This window comes from Spermophilus citellus (assembly GCF_964194105.1).
Source record: "Spermophilus citellus genome assembly, chromosome: 12".
In the NCBI taxonomy this organism is placed as follows: Eukaryota; Metazoa; Chordata; class Mammalia; order Rodentia; family Sciuridae; genus Spermophilus; species Spermophilus citellus.
In genome coordinates, this window is record NC_138198.1 from 92111872 (window position 1) to 92130833 (window position 18962).

At 35.8% G+C, this 18962-nt stretch overlaps 1 pseudogene across 1 annotated transcript; it reads left to right on the forward strand.

Annotated features, from left to right (window-relative positions):
- Positions 1 to 8468: 8468 nt before the first annotated feature.
- LOC308631662 (lamin-B1-like) lies at positions 8469 to 13603 on the forward strand (annotated as a pseudogene). Its single transcript has 2 exons — positions 8469 to 8582; positions 12196 to 13603. The product of its transcript is annotated as a lamin-B1-like (transcript).
- The last annotated feature ends 5359 nt before the right edge of the window (positions 13604 to 18962 follow it).

Here is an 18962-nt window from a genome sequence, read left to right on the forward strand (position 1 = left end):
GCTCGCAACACATGAGCACTTGTTATGCAAACATAAAGTCTGTCTAATAAAAATTATTTTTACAAATCAGTTGATGATGATGATGATGATGATGGAGGAAATAATTCTAAGACTTCCAATGCTAATTAATCTTTAGGTATTTCATATATATTAACATCTCTGTTCTCCACCATATTGTGGCAAGATAAGACTTTAACCCCCATTTATTCATTAGTAGTTCTCACCATTATAAGACAACATCTCCTCTGCAGACTTCCCCTCTTCCCTCAGTTCAGCCCCTGAGCGACCCTACCCTCTCACATAGTACTGCACTGCTTTTATGGCTCTTCTCCCAGTATATTTAGGTGCCTCTTTCCCGGCCTACTCCTTCCATTGGAGAAAAACAATACAGACTCTGCCAGTTAAATTTGAGTTCAAACTCTATCTCCAATGGAGATGGAGATTTACTTTTATCTAACCAATATTTTAAAGTATTCTTGATGCTCAGCTTTAAAACAAAAACAACAACAACAAAAAAAGGAAACACACAGACGGACATGCACCAGATATGAAGGCTAACTTCAAGAAACTCATGAGAACCATTTCATGCTTACAGTGCCCTAGAGGTATGGAAGAGAAATGCTGCTTGGGGGTTATGCAGATACCACTATAATACAGGTCACAATGTCCTTTACGAAATGAAAATTAAAATACAAATCTTTAAAAATTATTTTTGGGCCTTGAACTGTACTTCTGATTGAGATATCTCTTACATAAACAGTGGCTCCAATATGGTGTCACATAACTTAGAAACCTTAAGCTCCACATTTTCTTCACCAATGAAAACACAATGGATCTGTTTTCCCTGGGAAAATAGAGTATCATTTTTCCATATACAGTGAATTATTTTTATTTCATCCAACAAACTAAATAGAGGCCTTGAATATAGGCCAGCACTAAGATGAATTTTTAAAAAGTGACTTCAGTTGACTAAGTGAAGATATTTTTGAAGGACAAAAATGACATTAGTAGTTGGATTAGAATTTAAGAATTGTGTATATTTTTACTTTTTTGAAAATCAACCTACATAGCCAAATTATACTATACGTTAATATTAAAGTAACTATATTAAATCAATGATTCAAAGTACTGCATCTGAAAAGAAACTAGTGACTAGTTCATAAGCATATTTATGTTTAATGTAAAATTTTGTAGTTTCAAAATATCAGATCGATGGATTTGGAACTAAAACAATAGATCTATGACAACAGAAGATTCCATTCATTAAATAAAAGTGCAAGAATGTCATCTTTTACTTAGTTCCCTTTCAACTCCCTTTCCTCCACTTCTCCTTTCCTTTTCCTTCCCTCCTTCCTATCACTTCCTTCTTTCTTTCCTTCTTCACTTCCTTCCTTCCCTTCTTCCTTCCTGTTTTAAGACATTCAGGCTGCTAAAACAATATACGTTAGAACAGGTAATGCATAATCAACATAAATTTCTTTCGTACAGTCCCAGATATTGGAAAGTCCAAGAACAAAGCACCAGCAGATGTGGTGTCCAGCAAGGGCCACTCTCTTTCAAAGATGGCACCTTCTTGCTGTGTCTTCATGTGGTGAAAGGGGGAGGCAAGTTCACTGGGGCCTATTTTATAAAGGCATTAATCTCATTCACCAAAGTCGAGCCCTCATGAGTTAATCACCTTCCAAAGGCCTCACCTCCTAATATCATTGCATCAGGAATTATTTCAATATATGGATTTTGGAGGGACACAAACATCCTTTTTTCCTTCCTTCCTCCATCCTCCCTTTGCTCTTTCCTCTTTCTTTGCTTTTTCTCTTTTTCATTTCTTCCTTAAAGTTCCAAGCAATAGAAGCATGCATGGCAATTACAGAAAGCGATAGACTTCTGCATTAATCCAATTTGAATTTGGCTTTGAATTTTATCCTGATTAGGGGCTAATGCCCCTACAGGGTCCCCCAGTGGAAAAGATAAAAACAACATATGCTCACATGCACAAAGTCCTCTTAGTGCAAAAAAATGAGAAACGCAAGAAATCCACATAACATTGAACTTGACTGACTAGTTTTCATGGACACAAAGAAATTGTAAATTCAAACTTTTTGAAATTTCATTTCTTACCTCAGTTTCCATTAGGGCAACACGAGTTTTCCTCCCCTTTCTTCGTAATTTTTTCTTTGTTTTTTCCACCTTCTTTCTAACAAAATCCCTCTTCACAACTATGTCATTCAGTAACTAGAAGACATTACAATATTAAGTTGTACAGCATTTACAATTCAATTTTCATAGTTTAGACCAAATAGTACCTAAGTGACTATTTTAATAATGACAAAATCTGTTTCAGTAAATAGAGCAAAAGAATCACTGCACGTGAATGACAAAAATATAATACGATGTGCCAAATCTCAATATTCTATTTGTATTAACTGAGAGAACCAAAATCTAATCCACTTCAGGTAAGTAACAAAAACAAATAAAATTTCATAGAAATTACAAGATCTCGTCATGATATTTAAGATTCTTTATCAAAATTAAAGGTCTAAAGCACAAATTTACAGCAATCATTACTAAGAAGTGTGCAAAAACTTATTCTTTCCTGGAGTTTGTGCCAAGTGACTTGTTCTTAAAATTTATTATCTATTAAAATACAATAAAATTAAAAATGATCACTGAAGTACAAGAAGATGTAAAAACCCTGGCTATTACAAACTAAGGGGAAACAAATTCATTAATCTTTTCAGGAATTCATTATCATACTCAGACAATTACACTGATGCTTTTGATGTAATTAATAAATTTCTATCATCAATGCTTAAGGGGGGGCATTACTGAAATAATGTGTCTCACTAGGCATTACTACTGGTTATATAATCATTCTATCAGTACTAGGATAGCATTGACAAGCTGTATGTAGTACTCAGAACTTGTTATTTCTTATGTATTATGACCTTGTACAAGTGAATCAACCTGGTTAGGCCCAAGCTTTTTCTAGTCTATGATACAAGCCGACTCCCCCTTGTCTATTTCATGGGCAGGAGGCTTTGAAGATCAAAATAAACATTTATAATACCAATGCTTTGTAAATCACATTTTTTAAATAAAAACAATTTGAAAATTATTTATGACTGAGAACATAAAGTTACATCATCATTTGCAAAGGAAAAAAAAAATCTTGTGCCAAAATGGCCCGAATAAATAAATGAATATCTTCCCTGCAGGGAAGGACAAGAATATATAACTCTTACCACACCCTCTACATCTCCATAAGACTAATAATACAATGTATACATATTTTTCTAGTAAATTTTTCTTTGGGAAGGGCTGGTAATATTAGTTATTGCCATAAACTTGTGGTTTTGAAAATATTTTATCTATGTTTGCTTTATTTTTCACCCTAGCTGTCTCCACTTGTATATGCATCAAAAATTTACCATGAGAATGTCAGGACACCTTATATTTTATTTTCAAGTAAATATAACTTTACCATTCCGTCAAGAAGCTGTGAAGATTCTGAATTTAGTTTTCCACAGTGGCAGTCGCACCAGATAAGGCACTGCTCACCCATTTGAAAACTGTTCTTCCTACATACACAGTAAGATAGAGTATGGGGTTCTAAGAAATAGGTCTTGGTAGACAGTTCCACTGTACATCTGTGGTGCATTGCTGAAAGAGTTACTTAGTGTGTCCAAGATGTTCCTAGGTGAAGTCATAATTTCCCAAATAACAATGTGAACTCACATACTGAATTTAGGGGCTTAAAGAGTCCTGCAAATTAGTTTCTGGATTAATGATAAATGCTTACCTGACTCTGTTCTTCATGGAGCAATTTCAGTTGTACAGAATCATTATCTAGTATGAGCAGAGGTTCCAGTATTTCTTGCAGTGCTAGAGCATATACTGCTCTCTCTTTCAAAAGCTCTTTTTTCTCAATTAACTGATTTTCTTGAATGGAATAAATTTTGTTCTGCCAGCAAAATTGTAAATAATTTATTGTTATTAATTTTCCATGTATGCACAGTAATTAATAAATTACCCACTTATTTCCATAGCCAGGTAGTCATCTTTTTGTTATGTGAAAATCAAATAATAGACTACACCATAAAAAGCAATAGGCACAAGTATGGTATATTTAAAGAGAGCACAGCTATTGTTAGAAGAAATGAGCGAAAAAGTTTTACAGACAATAAAATCAAACAATTAAATGAGGGTGAGGGAACAATATGTTAGAGAATACCCCAACAAAAACACATATAGGAACTAGGCAATTTACACCTTCTAAGACCACAGAAAATCAATCAATAAATAAGACGTTAAGAAATCTTGGGCAAAAAGTCTGAAAATACTCAAAAAAGGACTGGCTCTAGCTCAGCGGTTCCTTCGACAGAAAACTTACAATTTTTTTTTTAAATACTCAAAAAAGATTATTGATCAAATATGTATAAAATGACAGAAGGAATCACAAAATGTGTCTTTGCTTCAAAGAGGACCAAAGGCAAAAATAATTCACATAACACTATTCTAAACTGCTTTGTCTCTTGGTTTTATTTTTCTTATAATGATAATCATGGTTTCACATATGTACGTGCTTCTGAGGCAGAAGCATTTTAGCAGCAAAAAAACCGACCTGAGTTCCAAAGGATATTCAGGTGTTAGAAAAAGATGAAAAAAAAATTAAAGTTCGTTTTACTAGTTATCATGCTTTTCTTTCAAAATCTTTACATGTAAATATCATAGTGTACTTTTTCTTTGAGGGTTAAATCAAGAAATTCATGTGAGAGACACTAAAAGTAAAGAAAACATAACATCATCATAAAGCAAACTAAAGAGTTAGACACTGAGGAATAAGATCTCACTGCCCTTTTACTAGACTGGCAGAAATTCCCATTAAGCCACAAAATGAGATATGTGTATGGGAGGTCAGTTTCTTTATGCATGATCAGACACTGCTAGTTGTACACAGAGGGCAACTGTCATCAGCTAAGGAGAGAAAACTGCTAGCTTGCAAACCAAGCAGTGACAAGATGCCTCATTACAGGCAAATTTAAAATGCTAAGTAAAATGCAAATTAAAAAAAGAATGAAATATCGAAACCAAATGAGTATTACCTGAATTATCATCCCCGTAGTCATTTGATTTCGGATACGTCTTTTCAAGAAATCTTCTCTAGCCTATATGTCATGAAATTTTTTAAAATGGGAGTTTTACTCACAGACTATTAAAACATATGCTTAAGGATAATTGCAAATACATGATATTATGTTGTTCATAGAGAGTAAAATGTTCACTATCATTTGTGTATTACAAAATATTTGAAAACATCAATATTTGAAAACCTTGATGTTATTTGAGGCAAAGGAATTAAGTGTGAGAACACCAGGAAGCAGACTACAGAATTTCATTCGGTTTATACCTTAAGAGTTCTGAGGTTAAAAATAAATCTCAGAATAATCAAAGTAAAATCTAGACCGTCGTAAATTCCTTTAAAAAAAACTATTAAATTGCTTTTAAATGTTACTTTTCAGAATGAGCACCTTCGACTTTGAAAACAAAATGAATATAATTAAACTGTGAAGGTTGCAAAATGTGATCAGATTCTCCAAACTTTCTTAAATTATTATAGTCTTGCTTTAAATTATCACACAAACCCCAAGTGGGAAGTAGTTCATAAAGTTCCTTCTATTATAGGCTTATATCTTGGAATGCCTTATTTTAGAGAGAAGTTGGCCTGAACTTAGGCTATCCTACAGATTCAAAAAATATATAGCCTTGCAAAGTGGAAAAGAGAGGTTTAGCTATGTCTCTAATTTCCATGTTTCTTTACTGAAGTTATCACATTCTATGGAAAATATAAGGAAACAAGCATGTAGAGTTTTTCTTCCAATTCTTCCTCCTCTTTGTACATCCACCCATTAAGATTATGCTTTCCTAAATAAAACAATAATTCCAAAGAAGAAACATCAAGGTGATAAGTAAATCAATAACTTCAATACATTTTACCTAAGAACATATCTACATCCAAAACAAATACAATAATGTATTTTTTATATTGATAATTTAAAAGAAATTACAGTAAAATCCCATTGTGTATATATGCCATTCATTTACTGAAGGACATCTAGGTTGGCTCCACAGTTTAGCTATTGTGAATTGTGCTGCTATAAACATTGATGTGGCTGTGTCCCTATAGTATGCTGTTTTTAAGTCCTTTGGGTATAGTCTGAGGAGAGGGATAGCTGGGTCAAATGGTGGTTCCATTCCCAGATTTCCAAGGAATCTCTGTACTGCTTTCCATACTGGCTGCACCAATTTGCAGTTCCACCAGCAATGTATGAGTGTACCTTTTCTCTCACATAAAAGAGAATAAAATCATGGCATTTACAGGTAAATGGATGGTGTTAGAGAAGATAATGCTAAGTGAATTTAGCCAATCCCGAAAAAACAAATGTCAAATGTTTTTCTCTGATAAAAGGAGGCTGACTCATAGAGGGGTAGGGAGGGGGAGCATGGGAGGAAGAGATGAATTCTAGATAGGGCAGAGGGGTGGGAGGGAAAGGAAGGGGGTAGGGTGATGGAATGTGATGGACATCATTATCCAAAGTACATGTATGAAGACACGAATTGGGTATTAACATACTTTACATACAGAGATATGAAAAATTGTGGTATATATGTGTAATAAGAATTGTAATGCAAAAAAGTACATGTATAAAAACATGAATTGGCATGAACATAGTTTGTATACAAAGATATGAAAAATTTTGCTCTATATGTGTAATAAGAATTATAATGCATTCCACTGTCATGATTTTAAAAAAATTAAAATCAATTAAAAAAATAAAAATTTTAAAATTTTAAAAAAGAAATTACAAGTCCCTTCTAACATAATAAGAGACAGAGTTTACCTATTTATTAAATACTTAATACAAAGGGAACACAATTTTAAAATGTTTCAATAATCTGGAGAAAAATATATTCTATTCCAAAATACAGTTTCACATTTGACCTTTGTCAGAAACCAATTGACACAGTGGCACAGGCCTGAAATCCCAGAGGCCAAGAGGCAGAGGCAGGAGAATTGCAAGTTCAACTCCAGCCTCAACAGATTAGCAAGGCCCTAAGCAACTTGGTGAGATCTGGTCTCTAAATTAAAAAATATGAAAACAGGGGGTGGGGTGCTGGGGATGTGGCTCAGTGATTAAGTGCCCCAGAGCTACAGTAGCCATAAAAAGCATTTCTGAATCAATATTATGGATGCCACTTTTGGGAAGTTGCTGTATCCCAGGCCCTTTACCAGAGTTTTTTGTATATAAAGGCAGCTCTAGCTGCTGCATAGGGCTCTGTATCAATGGCAACTTGTGCACACTGAGTTCATACAAAATGAGGACAGGTTCAAATGGGCAAACATTTCAATTAACATGGTGCTGTGCAAACTTGTATGTGTGCATGTGTGCATGTTAGTGCATCTGTAAGTTGTTCATCATATTCATTTAGTGATATAGCTACAGTGTTACCTTTCCCCTTGTTATAACATATACCTAAATGTCTGAGATAATCAACTTATAAAGAGAAAAGAGTTCATTTTGGCTTGTGTTTGCAGAGGTTCCAACTTGTGCCCTGCCTCTGAGTTCTTCAAACTGTCAATTCATTGTAAAGGGAATGAGACCCCAGAAAAGTTGCCATGTCACAACTGTTCCAAATAACTGATTCAACTATGCATAATTCACAGATGCCAAGTCTACTGGGAGAATAATTGTTGGGGGAAAAAAGTTTCAGATTCTTAAAATATCCATTTATTGGTTACTATTTCTAATTTGGATAACCAAAGTGCTTGACCCGAATCAGATCATGAGCAAACAAAGAGATGAATCTGTATTGAGAGAAATTCCACCAAGTAACTGGCCTCGACTCCTAAAAAGATGCCGATGAAATGAAAGAGACAATGTTTTTAAAATGTAAGAAATTCTACTAGTCAAGAAGTCAAAAATGTTGTAACAGATAAATGGTAGGCCTGGTGTTATTTGTAATAACAATCCATCAGATTAGAGAAATTCGCATACATCCACATATTTGTGCTTGTTAAAAAGATTTTTGTCTGTTGGCTCCAAATCCACTCTTACGCTTTGTTTGGTTTGGTTTCCAGTGTTGGGGATTGAACTCAGGGATGCTCTACCACTGAACTATATCCTCAGACCTTTCTATTTTATCTTTTGAGACAGGGTCTCACTAAGTTATTGCGACTGGCTTTGAACGTACTACAGTGTGCACCACAGCTCTCGGCAAATCTACTTTGTGATTTGCAACATGGAGCTGGATGCTCCTGTGAACCATTTCTTTTGCCAGCTAGAATGAAGTTAGGCTTTTTCAGCAGAGGGTTGGAAGGACATACAAAGTACAGCAAGGGACTCCACCTCCTTGTCCCAGTGGACTGTTGTTATTCTCTTTCCTCCTGCAGAACTGCTGTCAGCAGGTGCATGGGGAGCTGGTGGCCCTGGCTCTCTGGTGAGGTTCTCTGCCTAGACATTCCCATCAAATTTGTCCAACACTGCCAGGTGGCTAAAGATAGAGACACCACCGTGCACTCTGCAGTAAGATCTCAATCAGCTTTGTGGAAATGGCAGCCTCTTCCACTCTCATTCCTTCTTTGGGCTTCCCCAACAGCCTTTGAGGCAGCGACTGCTTCCCACACTTGCCATTACTGAACTGTTTAGAGCAGAGGATTCAAAAACATTTTTGTAAAGGGTGAGAGAGTAAATATTTTAAGCTCCTCCAGCCCCAGGTCTCTGTCACAACTATTCCACGGTGGTTGTGAAGAAAAGGAATAAAAAGAGATCCAAAGATCGAGCCTGGGGAATAGGAATGACAACAGTTCTGCCGCAGGAAAGTGCTCAAGCTGAAACCTCACCTTTGACCTGGTTGCTGCCTGGCCTTTAGCAGGCAGAAACCAGAAGGTGGCAGCAGAGAGCCATTCTACTGGAAGGCTCCCTTATTAGGGAAAAGACACTGAAGAATAGATGGCACAGGCAGCGCTTGTTGATCTGGAAACACATCCGAAAAGAAAAAAGGGGGACACCAATTATAAACAGAGCTCAGCTGGAATCAAGGAGATAGCATCCGTTTATTTCCAGAGACAGAGAAAAACCAAGAAAAACGCTGGAACACTCATGGGAGGTTGAAATCAAGAATGAGAAATCTTAGAATCTTACAAGAAAATTTAAAAGAAATCATAAAAGAAAATTGAAATCTTAAAAGAAAATTCGTGAGATTTTTTTGCAAACAACTGAGGACTGCAACTGAATTCCTGGCACACGGGAGCTCTGGCTCTGAGGGTGTGTTGTTGGTACAGTTTTGGTGGCCAAGCTTCTCTCAGATATAAAAATATCTCTTTCTTTTTTTATTTACACATGGAGCTTTTGTAGAAATGTTTTTATTTTTTTTTTTAATTTTTTATTGATTATTTAAAGCATTACATAGCTCATGATATATCATCTTTCATACATTAGACTCAAATTGTGTTTTGAACTCCCATTTTCACCCCAAATATAGATTGCAGAATCACATCTGTTACATATTCACATTTTTACATAATGCCATATTAGTGTCTGTTGTATTCTGCTACCTTTCCTATCCCCTACTATCCCCCCTCCCCTCCCCTCCCCTCCCATCTTCCCTCTCTATCTCCCCTGCAACTGTAGAAATGTTTTTAAATTACAAAGAGTTACATCAATTAAAGTAGTGTGAATCCCCAAACCCTATTTATTCATTGTGACCTTTGGGTGTCACTTCTTTTTTAGGTTCTGAGTTTGAAGTTGTTATCTTTGGGAGACTCAAGCTAAGATCTTTTTTACAGCCACTAAAATAAAGCAGAAGTCCCATTAATTTTTTTAAAAATCCCACTTTGAATTCATCTATAATTTACCCTTATATATTTAACCACTCTTCTACTATTTTCTTATTTAAACTTTCCTAGCCCACATTTCAACATATTCATCATTTCCATAAAGCTCTGTTATCTGCTTTGTTCTAAGCCCTGGGAATGCAGCAGTGTGCACAAGATAGGCTATGTTGTTTCCCTCATGGACTTTATTTTCTGTTATTATATTATATGTAACCTACATTATTGTTATAGTCTGCTACTGTATAATTGTTAACAGGAGTTCACTTGATGCTTTGACTATATCCCTTGTGACTCTGAAACTTACATGTTTTCTTTCTTTTACCAACCTTCTTCTCCCTGATCTTCTTTTCTCTAACTTTCTCCTTCCTGATCTTCTTTTTCCTAGAGCTTCTCTGCAATTCTTTTCCCTAATCTTCTCCTCCCTGGTCTCTCCTCCCTAATCTCATTTTCTCTAAATCACCTTTTTAAAAAAAAAAAAAAAAAACAAACAAACCCTGTTCCCCATGATGAGCAGAATAATAGCCTTTGGAACAGGAGTCCCCTGTGTTTCTTCTTTGCTAGCAAAGCAATACACCTTCTTTTTCCTTTTTCTCAAAACTGTGTCCCCATTATTGGAATGGCTTTGGGGACAAGGACCATGCTATTGGCACCATAACCAGTTCTAAATATCTTTAAGCATGTGTCTTTGTTGACTTTGTTTATCTTTGCTATCTGGATTTTTTTAAGGTTTTTTTCTTTTGAGTAATGTTACAGTTACAAATTATGAATATTTTTAAAGTTACTCATCTATATTAATTAATCACTTCCCAGAAAAGTTTGGTTTAAACTGAGTTGGACACTTTAACACATATGAATTAGTATATCAATAGATATTGATTATTATCAAATATTAGTTTTCACATATGTGAAACTGGAATAACAACATCTTCTTTTCCATGAAATGACAATGTGGAGAAAGTAACTTACCCAAGGCATCACTCTTACTAGGCCCTCAACAAATAGCTACTATTACTTTCAATGGGCTATTTAGAATCTACACATTTATCACATTTGTCAGAAGACAAACTCAAAAGTAAATTGTGTGAATTGTTAAAGTTTTTGTTGTTGTTGTTGTCATTTTGTGTTTTGTTTTTTATCCTTAAGTGGTCCCCCAGCTGCAGAAAAGTGGGGATGACTTTGCAACAGATGGCAGGGGGCGACTATTCATTCTGCTCAGTGAGGAGTGGATTTGAAGCATGTGGGCAGTTCTTTTTACAGCACTGTGATCTACAAACTGCCTGGTGCTCTGGAATCAGTAACTCGGAAGCCTGATGTAGGTACTCCCTATTCTTATGTTATACAAGGTGCAAGGGCACATCTCAGAATATCCTGCTCATACCATAGATGGAATTATTATGTGTTAGACATACAGGATGAAGTTGAACCAAGCACCACACTCCTGGTGCTCCAAGTAGTTTATAATTAATAGCAAATATTGACTAGCTACACTGAAACTCTCATGATCTTCTATGTAAGCTGGGTTTCTGCCAAGATGTGATTTTCTTCTTATTTATCAGAAATGATTTTTTTTAAAAACCTACTAACCCATAAATTAAATCTAATTCTCAAGAATAACTTTATAAATTTCAGGTTAATGACTTTTTTCACAATTAAAAAATATATAAAGATATACAACCTTGAATTTTCTTCTCGCTTCTGCTATTTTATCTTCTAAACCTTCTATTCTATATTTGGCTAGATGGAAATGAGAACCGATGTGATATGCCTCCTTGTAGAGATATTTGAGAAACTCTTCATTCTTTGCTTTCATTTTCAGCAAAGATTGAATCTCCATCTCATACTCATTTTTTCTCCTTTTGCTGTAAAAAATAAAACCAAATGATTAATATAATGATTGTAATTATATGTTTATTGGGGCAAATTAATATGGTTATTCTAAGAGAATAGATACTAGGCAAATATATTAATTAATAATAAAAAGGGGAAAACATTATATTTTATGTTTCCAAAAATACAATTAACTAACATTTGAATACAGAAAATGTGTCCTAAGTTTCTGTTTCTTTTTCTGTATCTCCTATTGGTTAACCCTAATTGTCAGGCTGTGTTCAATCTCAGAACTTCAACAAGGAAGAATTGGAGAGAAGCTTTCCTTCACCCATCCATCTGCCATGTTGCTCTTCCTCATTCTCTGAAACAGAGATGGAGTTGGTGGGCTGTGGATTGAACCTCTGAAATCTTGAGCCCCAAATAAAATTTTCCACCTGTAAGTTGTTCTTATCTAATATGCTCTTCATAACTAGGAAAAGTTTACTCACAGTGATAGAATTTATGCTAAGAAAGAATCTGATCTTAATGGAGCCCAGAGCAAGCTTCGAGAATATGAAGCAGCACTGAGGTCTAAAGACACAGCTCTGGCCACTGCACTTGGTGATTTAAAAAGTTTGGAGGGAGATTTAGAGGATTTGAAGGATCAGATTTCCCGGTGGAAGCCTCTCAGAGGCTGCCAAAAGACAAGCAGATGAAACTTCACTTAAAGTGGATTTGGAGAATCCTGGTCAGAGCTTACGGAGGAGGACTTGGAGTTTTGTAAAAACATGAACAAAGAGGAGATTAATGAGACAAGAAGAAAGCATGAAACGTGCTTGACAGAGGTGATTCTGGGCGTCAGATCCAGTATGAATACAAGCTGGCTCAAGCCCTTCATGAGACAAAAAGAGCAATATGTGTAAGTGAGGCTGTACAAGGAAGACGTTGAACAGATTTCCATGCCAAACCTGAGAACCTCCGACTGTCCTCAGAGACTAATATTTCCAGTGTCAACAGTGCCAAGGAAGAACGGAAGGAAGGTCATGTGAGAATGGAAAGCCTTTCATCTCGACTTCCTAATCTACAATAAAGAGTCTAGAGCATGTTTGGAAATGATTTAAGAGTTGGAGGACTGGTTTGCTAAAGAAAAGAGACAACTCCTCTCACAAGCTATCTAATGGGGGGTGGGGGAGGCAGAAACAAGGGATCAGATGCAGCAAAAGCTGAATGATTATGAATAACTTCTTCCTGGTAAGCTAGCCCTGGACATGAAAATCATCACTTGTAGGAAACTCTTAGAAGGAGAGAAAGAGTGGTTGAAACTCTGCACACACTCTTCTTCCCGTGTGAGAGTGTCCCCAGCCTCCTCCAGTCGCCATGTGGGCACAGCTAGAGGAAAGCAGGAGAGAGTCGATGTGGAAGAATCAGAGGTCTGCAGAGGTGTTAGTGTCACTCATTCCACTTCAGCCACTGGGAATGTGTGTGTTGAAGAGATAGATGTTGGTGGGAAATGTATTTAGTTGATGAATGCTTCTGAACAGGATCCACCAAAGGGAGGCTGGGAGATGATCAGGAAAATTAGAGACATATCAGTCACTTACAAATATGCCTCCAGATATGTGCTCAAGACAGGCCAGACTGGGCTGCAAATGCTGGTGTCACAGCCAGTCCTCCCACCGACCTCATTTGGAAGAACCAGAATTCTTAGGGCACTGGTGAAGACTTGAAGGTTATATTGAAAAATTCTCAGGAAGAAGAGGTTGAGCAAAGTTTTTAAAACAACCCACACCTGAAGAGGAGGAGGAAGAGAAGGAAGAACCAACCAGGGTGACTGTTGAGAAAGAACTTTTCCATCAGCCGAGAGCTTCCAGAGCATTCAGTAGAAGCTGGGCAATTATGTAAACTTCTCCAGTTGACTGTCTTCCTCAAGATAAACATGTATGGTAATCCTTACCTATATACAGTGCAGAGTCTTCTTAGAAGCACAGAATATTTTAATATTTCCTGTATTGTGAATTTTTAAGCTGCAAATCTGATGAACTTAATTTCCTTTTTAACACTGAAATTTTGTAAATGAAATCATACCCATAACACTTTGTTGCAAGATACGAATTTATTGACACTGTACTGTGTATCGTGTAGAAAGGCTCCCTCAAAAATTTTGGCTTTTTTTTTCTTTTTTTAACATGTATAATATGTGTTTTCTTTAAGTTCCTATGAGAAGGGGAGGGGAGAGAAAATAAACCCACTGTGTGTCTGGGTGTAATTTAAAGATTGCTCCATCTAGATTAGCAATCTGCTCTTGATTACTTTCTGCTATAAGTAACAATGCTGTGAGGGAGGGGGAAACCATTTTTCAATATACTGAACTTTTGCACTGAAATTTTTGTACCGTAATAAGCAATCAAGGTTCAAAAAAGATTTTTTTTAAGGAAAAGAGAAAATTTTCAAGAAGGCAATATTAACTTAATCCTTATGTTAACACTCTGAATGAAGGATTCCACAAAACATTGTTTTATGGTTTCTTCTCTTAGATTCTTAATTCCTGAGGAAAATGGGAGTGGGGCTTCTCTGTTAAAATACATTAGTTATGTTTTTAAAAAGAGTGTAACATGTTTCAATCTCTTATGTGATATTAACAAATAAAAAAGGCTGTTTTACTATTAAAGAAAGAAAGAATTGGGAGGTCCCAATGCTTAGCTGTCAGAAGCATCACCCGAGGAGCCTGATTGTCAGATCTCGACCATATCTTCTGAGTCGTAACCTGAAAGTAAAACTCCCTCTGTGTTCCTCCCTTGCATCTCCCCTTTTGCCTTCCCTGGAGATGTTTTTACTAGAGCACATTTTAAATGGAATAGCCAAACCAAAAACATGAACTAGAGCAGAGTTGTCCAGCCTCAGTACTACCACATTGGAGTCAGATGATTCTTTGTTAAAGGAAAATATGCCAGTCATTGCAAGATGTTTTGCAGCATCTCCCCACTAGATGTCTGCAGTACCATCTCAGTTATGAAAAACAAAAATGTTTCCAGACATTGCTAAATGTCTCCTGGTGAGGGCACAACCTCATCCAGTTGAGAAACACTTGACTAGAGCAGGGGTTCTCAACCCTCTCTGTACAATGCATTTAAAGATGTTGTGCTTCCAGATGTTCTGATATAATTGGTCTGGGGTAAAGCTCTAGAATCACCACTTTTAAGCACCCCAGGTGGCTCTAATATGCAACCCAAAAGTAGGCTACCCATATTGACTAGACAGTGTTTCTCAAATTGAATAGATGTTAAGGGCCACAGGGGGAGCTTATTACGTCAGAATCCTAGGCTCTGTTTTCAGGGTATGATTCAGAAGTTGTAAGATAGATCTGCAAATATGACCCAGGTGATGTTGATGATGCTTGGTTGCAGACCACACTTTGTTCAAACAGCACTCTACTCTACTCTAGAGAGTACCATCAGGGAGAAAGTGAGTGATTAGGACTTGTTTAACAGAACACAGAGAAGACTGGATTAATGTGGCCAACTCAGCTGTGGGGAAAAACAAGGAGTAAATTCAACTGATGAGGGGCTGCACTGATTCCTCATTCTTGCTTATTCCAGGACAGAAAGTAAGGGTGATGTAGGGGAAAAGAGCATGCATTCACAGCTTGCCAAAGACATCTTGGCTTACAAATGGGGAAATCATCCCTGTAGAATAACAATGGGGTGGGGGTGGATCAAAGCAGGATTTGAAGAAAAGCAGCAGAAAACTAACTGAATTATCCCACCAGATGAGTGACCTGGATAATGTGCACTGATTCATAGCAGGTTCTGCATGAGCTGTGGTTGCTTGTGAAAAGACCAACTCACTAGCCAGGGCTGTAGGCATGTAGAACTAGGACCTAGGGCCCTGAGATGACTAGATCCTAAGGTCAAGAACTCAACCAAGCTGCCTACTATGTCAGCACCTACATTAATATTATCTCTGGTATTATCTTACAGCCATCACTGTGAATCAGAAAAGAGCAACATAAATGACAGGCATTAAAGAGGGGAGAGTTGGGATCAAGCAGGGTTAAGTAGAAACAAGTTCAAACCTTCAATCGGAAATAGATGAGCATGGGTGTGTGTGTGTGTGTGTGTGTGTGTGTGTGTGTGTAAGGGGGACAGAGAGAGACCTATTTATTTAAGAAAAAGACAAAAGACACATTAAGAAATATATGAATCCAAACCCCTCTGGGTGCTATTTGTTTAATGATACACTGACATATCTTAAAATTAGTATTTAAAATGTTCTAAAATCTAAATAAAGGAATACCTACACTATAAAAGGAAAAGAAATAGTGACACACAGCAGAAATGAAACAAAAACAAGCAGATGTGGAAGAAAACAAATTATAATAAGGGAAGAAATGATAAAAAAGAGTTTTGAAATAGACCAGATGAATTTCAGACTGAAAAGGGTCAAAGAATGCTTTAGATGAAAATGTGGGAGTGAAGTACTAAGATATTCATCCAGAAAGTACCACAAAAAGTATGTGTGTGTTGTGTGTGTGTGTGTGTTTGTGTGAGCACACATAATGTATGTATGTCATCTGTGTCCACATATAGTACAGGTATAAAAGTGAGGGTATGTGTGGTTATGTTTGTTCTGAATTAACGATGGTTCTACTTATGATTTCTTGATTTTAAGATGGTGCAAAAGCTATATGCGTTCAATAGAAACTGTATTTCAGATTTTGAGTTTTGATCTTTTCCTGGTATGTGGTACGATACTCTCTTGCAATGCTGGTCAGTAGCAATAAGCCACAACTCCAAGTCAGCCACGTCATCATAAGGGTAAACAACCCACAGAGTAGGCTTATATTATACTTCAGTAGTTATACTCTATAACCTACTATTTCCAACCTATGCTGTTTGGTAGGCTTGGTGTATTAAATGCATTCCAACTTGTGATATTTTGAACTTATGATGGATATATCAGGATGTAACCCCATTTTAAGTTGATAAGCATCTGTGTATGTTTTTTGTATCTATTGTATGTGCATTTGAGTATCAGTATGCATGTCTATGTATGTATGAGAATATGTGGGTATGCACATTTACATATTTCTGTGCTTTGTGGAACACAACACATGTGTGGAGTGGAAGGTAGAGTGTGTGTGCTTGTCTGTTAAGAGGCATCCCTTTTGATCTGTAGAAGAAAAACAATAATAAGGAGATCTGTTGTGGAAGGGGCAGGGAAATTCATTTCTAGACTCTAAAAAAAAAAAAAAAAAAAGTCCACAGGCCAGACAACAAAATATGTTGTGAATACTGAACATCACATAAACAAAACTTTATAGCTAAAGATATGGTGACAAAACAACTGTATGTTAAAGATAAAGAGAAAATAGGGGGAGAGTCACATAGAGAAAAGAGATGCCAAGTGACGCAATGGACACCAGAAGAAAATGACTCTTTGAAGCTAAGCAAAAACAGATGTCAAACGAGAATTCCATACAGGGCCAAATTATTATTCAAGATTGATGAGTAAAATAGGCACAGGTCAAGAAAATTTACCACAAGGCTCTCATATAAAAACCATCACATAATTACTTCAGATAAATGTAAAGGGAATAAAAGGGTAAATAAAGAAGGTATACATACAAAAATGAAGAAGAAATACCAGCAGATAGATATAAGCATTGATTTTGAAAAATTAACTATGATATACAAACACAGCTAAAGCATTAGGTAATTGTAAAAAGATGGGACAATTGTAAAGGTGTTCAATATACAATTAATTTTTGTTAAAATGTATGTAAGGCCCAGAATACTATGTCAGAGCTAAATAACTCCAGATTTTATTAGAAATGTTTAGAATAAACATGCTTTTTAATTAAATGGTGTCACTATTTTAATAGATGTCTTTTAACAAATTTCAGTGCTGTCTGAAAGATAAAAGCCTAAGACTAAACTACTCAGGAAATTTTAAAATAATCATTGGGGAAGCAACTTTAATATCAATATGAGAACCATTAATAAGAAGATGAAAACAGATAATAATAATAAAATAAACAATCCAAACAAAAAAGAAATACTGTTTCTATGGCTCTGAATACATGTTCTCAACATATGTAAACAAAAATGCACAATTATAAACATCATTTGACAATATAAGAAGCAACTGATAGATTGCCCTCTATCAGAACATCATAGAACAGGTATTAGCATATATAGGTGGTGTTTGTAGCAAAATGACAGCTAAAAAATTGTTAGATCTAAAAACTAACATGGATCCTCAAATTGAAAGGCTCTACTTAATGCTAAAGTGGATAAATTACACACACACACACACACACACACACACAATTATGAAATTTCAGAACTCTCAAACAGGAGAAGAACATTCTAGCTTCCAAAGAGAAAAGATAGTTTATCTATGAAGAAATTATATCCAAAATGCATCAGATGTCTCACCGAATCAAATAATAAAAATATCTTCAAATTAATGAAAAAAATTATGGATCCAGAATATGATAGCTTGATAAAAGCCTAGTTTAAATAGGTTGAATAGAGAATGAACTACTGTTCAAGGAAACAGGAGTTTTATGTGATTTGCTATAAAGAACAGAAGAACAGAGGTGGGATGCATGACTAAGGCTTATTTTATGTTTACTTTTTTTTAATAATGTAAGCAATATTATGTAATGTTTAAATATTATCAAAATAAAGAGAAATAATGACTCATGTCAAAGAGAAGATGATTATATTGTGTGTGAGTTGGCTTGGTGGGAGAACAGAAATAAGTCTCATTTGATTCCATTTATACTGTATAAATTATATGGGAGATTATTAGCCAAAAATGAGGGTGATGTGGGTTTAATAATTGAAGAGAGGGAGAAGGCACAAAACAGTCATCAGAATAGCTGAATATTTAGAAATTTCTTGGCAGGGCTATCAATTGTGATTTTTGTTCATAGACTTTAAGTTCTACTTATAAGTAAATTTATGGTGATGCTAGTGAAACTTAAACATGACATGTTCTAAATGATCCCAGCTCCTTGCAAAGTTCTTTGATTGTGTTTTTATATGCTTATGTATTTTTATGGTTATACGTTTTTAAAATTTTGTGAAAAAAAAATTAAGACAATTCTCTTTTACTATAACAGAACCTCTGTCAACTGGCATTGTAGTGACGGCCTGCAATTTCTTTTAATGATACTGTATTCTTTTCCATAAATTGGCCACCATATGCTATACCTTTAGGGCCAATCAAGCCAACATCCATCCCTGTGAGAATA